Source organism: Taurulus bubalis, assembly GCF_910589615.1.
Source record: "Taurulus bubalis genome assembly, chromosome: 5".
NCBI lineage: Eukaryota > Metazoa > Chordata > Actinopteri > Perciformes > Cottidae > Taurulus > Taurulus bubalis.
Genome location: NC_136593.1, coordinates 26,609,709 through 26,619,708, shown reverse-complemented (window position 1 = coordinate 26,619,708; position 10,000 = coordinate 26,609,709).

Sequence of the window (10,000 nt, the reverse complement as noted above, 5' to 3'; positions counted from 1 at the left end):
TCTCTAATGAGAAGCAGGAGATGATCATGAAGGCATATGAGGAAGTCAATACCGTAGTCATTCACAGCAAACGCGTTGCGAATATTCCAACGTTTTTGCAACATTGTTGCCGTGAACGCAACTTTAACAGCGCCCCGGCTGCGAGACATAAGCGTGGCAAATATATCAGACAAGTTAAATGCGTCAGTGTTGAGAAAATGTATCGGCTAATTTGAAGTGCTTCATCACCCAAATCAATCAGATTATATTTATGAATAAATATATACTTATGAGGATATATACTGTATGTACTGTATGCACGTATGAATCATGTACTATATATGTGTATATGAGTTTGAATATGTGTATGGGCGGATCAGTATGTATGTATTATTCATAATCAGAAATTCAAATTGTGTGTGATTCTCTGTATTCTCATCACGATCACCTTAATCATGTTCTACAATAATGATATGTATGGTGTACTAATAACACTGTCATATAATTATGAGTGCTTTCAACACATCCATAAGTTTCTTAAGAGCTAAATAAACTTAAGAACAGCGGCATGCAGCGGCTGATAGTCTGTGTCTGAGACGGGCGATCAGCTGCGCCTGTGGTGATCAATGTCCGCGACTCGAGAAGCTCTCGTAAATAAAGTATTTCTTGCCGGCAAAATCTATAGCGCCGCGTACAGAAAGTCATGATAAGGTAAAGGATGGATCCTGGCGATCTGAAAGAACTCTCTCCCTATAAAACTAATATCATATCATCATATAATATAATATACACACACACACACACACACGCACACGCACACGCACACGCACACGCACACACACACACACATATATACACACCTTCAAAATAAAAGCATCTCATCTCTATTTTACATAATTTCTTAAATTCACCTTTTTGAAGGCACTTTCATATGATAGATACCCATGTGTTTTACATCTAAAATTGCAGAACCATCTCAGCTCTCTATATAATGAGGCACCATTGACATAAGACACAAGTGTAAAGTGATAATATGGCCCTAAAGCTGAAACATTGACACTTGATTTTTTTAAATTCTTCATATCTCTTGTGAAAACATAACTTTACCCATGTGGACGAACTGTGTTGGTGCTAGAAATTGTTTTACCAAAGGTCTTAGGTTCACAAAAGCAGTGGAATATATGAATAAAAGGGATACAGGTAAATAAAGGTCTAAAACCAAATGTATTATTATAATATGGTGGAGATGTGCTCTGTGGCTGCTGTTGTGGCCGGCCAGTGGTGGTGATTTGTTTGGCAGATGAGACTGAGACAGACTGGGAGGCTGCATGTTGTCCACTGGACCCTGGCTGCTGTGATTCCTCTCTGTAAAATACATTCACTACTAGTAAGTATATAGTGACATTATTTGATTTGCACCGTTCAGTCTTAAAAACGTAAAACAACATCCGGCACGAGTTACGTGTTAACGCTAAGCTAACGTCAACAAACGTTAGTTAAGTTCTTACAAACACATAATGAACATCCAACACTACTAGTCGTACTATGTTCACTGAAAGAAAGTTAACGGTGATAGGGACACAAGTTGATTGTGCACCGTTCAGTCTTAAACACGCAAGACAACATCCAACACTGCATGAGCTACCTCCTGTTAGCTTCCTATTAGCAGCAGCGATAGCTTGATACCGGTCACGTTACTAACATAAATATGCTATTGCAAAGTTCAGTAAATACACTTACCCATCCCAAATGGATCCCTTTGCTTGGCGTTGTCCACGTTGAACACGCTGGATACGTAGTGGGAGAACGGTGCTCAGCCTCTCCATAAGCGCTGTAGGGACTGATCTGGGACCAGTTGTTTCGCCAGGAGTTTCTCCGCTGTAGTTATTCTCTCAAACGGGTCTTGTTAGGGTTGAGTCTTCTTAAAGAGTAGTGCTGGTGCTGGGCGGACTCATGACGTTTAAATGGCGCTGCTAGACAAGTGAAGCCGGCGAGAGCACAAGAGACCAGCCGTGAACGCGCACCGGGGCCTGGCCCCGACGAAGTCCTTTTTAGGGCATGGATTGGATAAATGATATGTCCATCATTTTATATCTTTAATCAGTGATTGGCTAAACTGAGTATTAGACCCGTCTTTCTTGGACCAAATCACTTCGGCCCCGGCATGTGCACGCGCAGCAGGGACCAGCAGAGACGTGCACTAGCAACAGAGCCGAGGTGCATGAGCAGGAACAAGGAGCAGGGAAAGCAGATATTTTGCGCAGATTACTGGGTACATTCCATAGCTCAAAAACACAAATATTGACAATTTGTAAACATGTCCTCTTTTCGAGACCTAAAAAATGCGTCCGGCAGGGATTCCAAAAACGTCCGGGATTTTGCCTCGTTGGATATTTGTGTTTCTCTGGGTCTTTCACAAACTAGTTATTACGCCCTTACAAGTTTTGGAAATGGTATCTCCCTTAAGCCTAGTTCATGGTTCTCCGTCGCGTCGACGGCGTAGGTACGCCGTCGTTGAGCATTCGAAGTTCTGCGTCGAGGGAACGCGTTGCCTGCAATTAACCGCCATGCCGTCAGGGGTGTGGCTGTGTGGTTTCAAGGGTTATATAGGGGCCGAATCCTTTTTCTTCCGGTCACAGTAAACAGTAAACAATGGCGTCCAAGTTGGAGCGGCTGCATTTGGAGTTGGAGCTCATCAATATTGAAGAGCAAATGCTTATATTGCAAATGTTGAAGCGCAGGCGACAGAGAAGACGTTTGCAGAGGTGGTCTGTACAACCACTAAACCGGTCGAGGCTGGGAAAAAGCAACTGCCGGAAATTACGTTCTGAGCGGACCATTCACAGCGCTTGCGGTCCGCGTCGACGCGACGCGTAGTTAGGATTTTTTGGAGGTGCGCGTCAGGCTACGGCATAGGGGTCTGCGTCGACGTCGTAGCTACAGCGTAGGTACGCCGTCGACCTGACGGAGAAGCATAGATTAGGCTTTAAAAAATAAAAATTATATTATATTATATTTTATAAAAATTTAGTATGTTCAGAACTCTGCCGCTCGACTGCTCACCTCACCTGCCGCTATGACCACATCACCCCGGTCCTACGCAACCTCCACTGGCTCCCGGTCAAATACAGGATTGACTTTAAAATCTTACTCACCACTTACAAAGCCCTAAACAATCTGGCCCCTCCCTACCCTTCAGACCTCCTCCCCCTTCACACCCCTACCCGTTGCCTCAGGTCTGCCAATTTGAACACTCTGAAGACCATCAAGACCAAGCGTCAGACCTGGGGTGACAGGGCCTTTTCAGCTGCTGCACCTCCCCTCTGGAACGCCCTCCCCATCCACATTCGTCAAGCTCCCACCCTATTGTCATTTAAGCAAGCCCTCAAAACACACCTCTTCAAACTCGCCTTCACCTGCTAACCCCTGCTCCCTACCCTCCACCTGCTAACCCCTGCTCCCTACCCTCCACCTGCTAACCCCTGCTCCTTACCCTCCACTGCAGGACTAATTCTGTTGCAGCTTCTCCAGTTTTTTCTTATTTTATTTTTTTGGGATTGTTTGTTTTGTTTCTATATTTTTGTTTTGTTCTGTTTTGTCTCTGTCAAGCGTCTTTGAGCATCTGGAAAAGCGCTATATAAATTAAATGTATTATTATTATTATTAAAAGAACTGCTGTAAAATCCTATCTTTAGTCTTTTCCACTCCTAGATGGGCTCCAAGCAGGTGTGTATGGGCCAGTTGTAACACAGTTGGGCGAAAGGATTTCGGCACTAACAATTCAATTCAGTTTATTTTATATAGCCCATCACAAATACAAGTTTGCCTCAGAGGGCTTTACAATCTGTACACATGACATCCCTGTCCCGGGACCTCACATCGGATCAGGAAAAACTCCCCCAATAAAGATAGTAAAAACCCTTTCACAGGGAGAAAAGGGGAAGAAACCTGAGGGAGAGCAACAAAAGAGGATCCCTCTCCCCGGATGGACAGAAGCAATAGATGTCATGTGGCCAGAATGAATAACGTAACAGAGTTATAGCACATTCAATGAATATGACAGAAATTATTCATATAATGAGTAGTAGGCATGGTCCATGATCCAGATAGCCACGATCCATTAAGCAGAAGGAGGTATAGAGGAGGGGCATCAGCAGGACCATGGCAGCTGGCAGGCCTGGTTCCAGGCCGGTTCCATCAGCAGGGCCATGGCAGTAGGCATGACCGGTTCCAGGCCAGTTGCATCAGCAGGGCCATGGCAGCAGGCAGGGCCGTTCCAGGCAGCCACGAATCCATGGAAAAATAAAGTAGAGTTAGTAATGTGCATTGAAGAGACAATCATTTATCCAGAAGGAGAGAAAGAAGAGGTGAAGAGGAGAGGAGGAGCGAAAGAGGAAGAGAAGTAGAGGAGGAGCAAAAGAGGAAGAGGAGAGGAGGAGCGAAAGAGGAAGAGAAGGAGAGGAGGATCGAAAGAGGAAGAGAGAACAGGGCACAATCTCTTCCAATTAAAAGAGAGACTGGCAGGGAATCTATCACCCCCACCTTGACTTCACACATGCCTTGTGTTGTGATTAGCTTCACCGTACAAGTAGGATACTGGTGTGTATCACCAAGGACACACGAAACTGGTCGTGTACCTTCCTGAAGCCAGTCTGTTCCCTCCATCAACGGTTTGTGAACTAGTGTATAATTACTTCCGGAATCTAGTAAAGCTTCCACATTCTGATTATTATGCTTCACAGGGCAAGTAAAAGCTTGGTGCTCTGTACCCTCCATCAAGGAGGCGTAGAGGTGTGTAAGCTGGCTGCTAGCGGACTTGAGTAGGGTTGCACCTTTCTAAGGTAGAAAGGTGCAATATAAATGCATTTACCATCCGACAGTTAATACCAGTGGTGGGCCATCAGGGCCTGCTAAGCTTTCTCTGCTGGCCTAAACAGAATCACAAAGTTCTAGCTATTTCATAAATAATTAAATTAAAATTGTTTTTAATAATTAAATTAATTAGCTCATTTTCTCATTGACCAGCACATGTCTGTTCCTCTTGCCAGGTCTGTCTGCCTCTGGCTGCGCCCGCAAGCTTGGCCGCTGCTAGCGCTCTGCTTAAGCGCTCTGCTTAAGCGCTCTGCTTAAGCGCTCTGCTTAAGCGCTCTGCTCCAATCAGATTGCACCTCTGTTTCTCTCTCTCCGCCAGTTAAACACATGGTGGAGACCAGCTAGGGGGTTCTGTGATTCTTCACAGAGACGGCAGCACCCACCCTGAAGCAGCATACGGCAGGTGGCAGTATGCACCAAGTCAAGTTGGTTGCGATCGGCTATTTTAACTGAAGAAGAAGCAAACTTTCCCTGTGGACACTGTATGACACTGTATAACACTTGGACCTGCTGTCCTCCCCGCGCCACATCTCACCCTGCTTAGCAACGCGCGATGGAAAGCAGGTCTGCGCTAGCTCGCTGTTAGCTCGCGACAGCTGATCCACTGAAGGCGCAAGTACAAAATCCACGGCCCGCCACTGGTAAACATAAACGGACTGACAAATGTGACACACTACAAAATAGCATACACATAAAAAACGCAAGCGACAAAGAATTCTGTAAATTCCCTAATCCAAGTTACACCGAACATGCAAAGTGCAATAATATGCAGAACATTAGGTTATTGAACTTGCACAAACAACCAAAAATGTGTGTTTAATACTACTGGATTAATATAAAGATGTTATTCTTTGCTTGCCGAAATCTATTGAATTTAAATGTAATTAAGTGTACCTGGTACCCGAACACATTAGGCTGGAGATCAATGAACGACTTTGTAGTCACTCGACGTGAGCGATCCCAGTCTGGTGCCCAGACTAAGGTACGTCACATTATGTCATAACTTGGCACTCAACAATACAAACTGGTACAGTGACACCCTTTGACAGGAAGTAAAACAGAACAAGCCAATTATGTCAAACAATTTAGTTAAAAAAAGCAGTTGCATGCATGCACACGTACAGAATACACATACACATACACATACACACACACACACACACACACATACACAGCACACACACACACACACACACACAGCAATAAAGGCAAAGCATGCTCTGTGAAAAACAAAGTATATCCAATCATACGTAGGCCTACTGTGGAACTGCATTATTGAAAGAGGAACAAAATACATGTTAAAAACTGTAAAGCTTTGATAGTTCAACTTACATTGTTGACAGATGTTGCATTTCAGTTATGTTTTGTTGATAGTAATACCAATGCGAAAAAATCTAGAATGAGTAAAGCCTGAAAATACAGGTACATTGACAGGCACATATGGAGGGTAGTTCTGTTCACTTGCAGATGTGACCAGAGTAGAGCTGACACCAAGGACAACACACAGACCTGCAGTGGATGTCAGGAGAACCAGTTTAAAACATAACTACCATGTAGTTGAGAGACCCAAATGTAGGGATGGGTATCGTTTGGGTTTTTTCCGATACCGGTGCTAAACCGATACTTTTAAAACGATACCGGTGCCTGAACCGATACTTTTTCGTTGCCAAGGCAATTTTTTTTCTTCAAATTGAACAATATTATTAACTGTTTAAAGTATACTATAGATATAAATAAATAAGTACATACAAAACACGCTTCAAACTACAGCTTCAAACCTTTTAACTTCAAAATATAAAAATATATATTTAAAAAAAGAACAGACACAAGCACCAGGTGGCCTGATGGGACCGTGTGCAACAGAACTCAGACACTGTTGAATCCTGAAACTGCTGCTTTACTGGACTACACGTCATCATTAATATCAACTGGAGAGATTTGTTCCATCAAGCCGAGAACGGACGTTCAAAAGCTCGTGCTCGTGTCTCCAGCGATCTCTGTGTGCGCGCACTGTGTGTGTGTGTGAGCGCTGGAAGCCCCGCCCCGCGAGCCCCGCTCTGCGTGCAGGCGGACAGAGAGCAGAGCAGCAAGTGTGCTCTGATACACGTTCTCGGTACCCAATCCTACCCAAATGTGCCTGTGATTTTCAAGGTACTCTATGTAAAAATGTCTTTGATCATTTGATGGCATTTGATTATTTGAGATCAGTGGACAACAACTTATGTCACAATCATTTTTGGGGAAATTAGGTATGCAAAACTGAGGAATATGATGGAAGATTTTCCTGTATCATATCTGTTGAAAAGGAATGAAGTCTCTGAATCAAAGTTGTCTTAAGTCTGTTTATTCCTGCAGGAAGGAAAAGTCTGTCACTGCTACTGACGCAGCCTGGAACAGAATTCAAAGAGGCAACATTTAACACCCCACTTATAACACAATCAGGGTCCCACCTCCTAGGTACCATAAAACACAGAGTCCTGGTCTGTGTTAAACCTGTTTATCCATTAGTCTTTGAACACAGATAAGTTACTCAGTCACAGCCAGAAAGTCAAACCAACATCCGTTTAAGACCCCCCAATATACAAGTGAAGACAGGTTACTAAGCCTCTGACCCCAGTACTTTTCCATCTCCTGCCACGGCCATTTGGTCCCTCACCTCTGAGGCTCATTTAAAGTTCAATTCAGGCTCTATTAAACTCATTATATTACAACACTATATTTTACCATTACAGGAATGCCCTGCTATAGTCTGGTGACCTGTCCAGGTTGTACACTGCACTCATCCAATGTTAGCTGAGATTGTCTCCAGAGGTTTTGAACACTATGTTTGTACTGGTTGCACCTGACACATTCATTTAAACACAACTCAAAACACAGGGAGAAACAATAATAAACTATCAAATATATTTTCATTCAGTACAAAACCTTCTAATAAACTCAATCTTTTGAATTCTTTGTTTCAACTGACAAGCAAAGGGGTAGCAAAATAATGTAGGATTATTGTACTGTACTTCACTGCAGGGCGTTAGGGGCCGTTCACACCAGACGCGACTTTTAAAAGCGCAGCCGCTTCAAAAACGCCTTGGCAAAAACGCACCAGCCAAAAAACAAAAAACAGCCCGGTGCGCCTGTGGAGCGGGTCTGCGTGCGCAACCGGGCGATAATTAACTGCCGGGCGGTAGCCGGGAGATTGTAGCCGGTTTTGCTAGCGACGCGTTTTTGAGAGTCGCGTCTGGTGTGAACGGCCCCTTACTGTTACTTTTTCCACTGCTGAGTTTCAGCATTTGTCTGTTTTTTTTAAGACAGTAAAATGTGGTTTCTGTAAAAGCAACTGTGACTCAATCTCAGACAAATATAACATACTTTATATGAAAGTAGTAAAATTGTATCAAAACAGAAATATAGCATAGAATTAATTCCACGTTCCACGTCATCAAAAGTGAACCTGCCAATAAGCAGTTGTTTCCGATCAGGACTAGTCTGACAGGAGTGAAGTCACAGGCTGTCAGAGAGCTCCTCTGTGGAAACAATATGCACTGGAGGGATTTTTATTTCCAGTATGGCATACAGTTTAAATAGCATTTGAGAGCATAGGTCAGAGGTCAGCGGTCAGAGGTCTATGAGAACACAAAAACGTTTTTATTGGTGCAAAACACAACCATTGTTCACCCTAAAATGATGCATTACTTTTGAACACGTGTGAATAAATTAGTGCTGCAGAGTAATGACGACACTCTATGAATCTGAGTGACTCAACCAACAATTACATCACTGAAAGGTTTTTCTCTACAAAGAATACATCACACACATCAAGGAGGAGGAAATTCAATATTTCCTTTTCCCTTTCTTCTAATCAGGTTTTGAGGCATCAGTTCCTTTAATTGCAACATATTTCTTCCTCCTGTAAAGCAATTAGTGTACATGTGCAGGTGCATGAGTGGTATGTATCAAGTGGTGCAGTACCTGGTAAAAAATCCCCCTTATACTCCACTATAAGAGGAGGCAGGATGGAGACACAGAGGCACATCTCTTCCAGGACTCTTCTGAATAACACACACTCAGGTGAGTCTTAACACAGGTGATGCTTTAGAAACAAGAAAAGACAGTAGGATGAGAGATTATATGCAAATACATATATATATATATATATATATATATAAAAATAGGTGTATTTCACATTACGTTATAATAATAATAATAATAACTTGTTATTTATATAGCACCTTTAAAAACAAAGTTTACAAAGTGCTCTAAGAGAAGCAAATAATAGACATAACTTTAAATACCTGTAAACAAAAAGGACCATAAAGGCAATGAATACAACAAAACCAAAGAAATAACCAAAAAGAGCAAATGGAATAGAAAACAAACAAAGAAATAAAATATACAAACAAAAGTTTGTCATCATGTATTTACTTGTTTTATTTGTGTCAAATAAATAAGTAAATAATATATATATATAGATCGCCTTATATTTTTATACATTCAAAAAAGATAAATAAATAATAATAAATACAGTTGAAAAAAAAAAACACCAACACGGCAAGTGCACAGACACAGACAGATGCTTGTTATATTTGTGTTTAATAAATAAGAAATACAATATATATATATATATATATATATATATATATATATATATATATATATATATTCTTAAAAAGATTCTTAAAAAAAATATATACATTTTTGTATTCTTTTTGAATTGTTACCTTAATATGCACGGTGCACATACCCTGAACCCTGAGGTGACAATTTTAGTTGAGAGAGTTTAGTTTATTGAGCACACAAAGCTTTTATACATTAAAAAAAAGATAAATAAAAATAAAAAATACAGTAATAATAAAAAAATAAGTAAAGTAATAATAAATATATAAAACAGTTGGAAATTTAAAAAAAAAATACCGACACAGTGGCAAGTGCACAGACACAGCTGTCATGCTACTGGGGTGTGCCTCACTCGGGCAGCTTAAGGGCCTCACACAGGTCACTGTACTGGTCTATGCGTAGCGTCAGCTCAGCTTGAGGAGCTACGATAGCCAGCACAGCTACTAAATCCACCACGCGCTATTGGCCTAACGATGTACCACCGATCGTGCTTATGCCACGGGTGTGCACAGGTCCGGTTTCGAACCCGGGCCTCCCACAG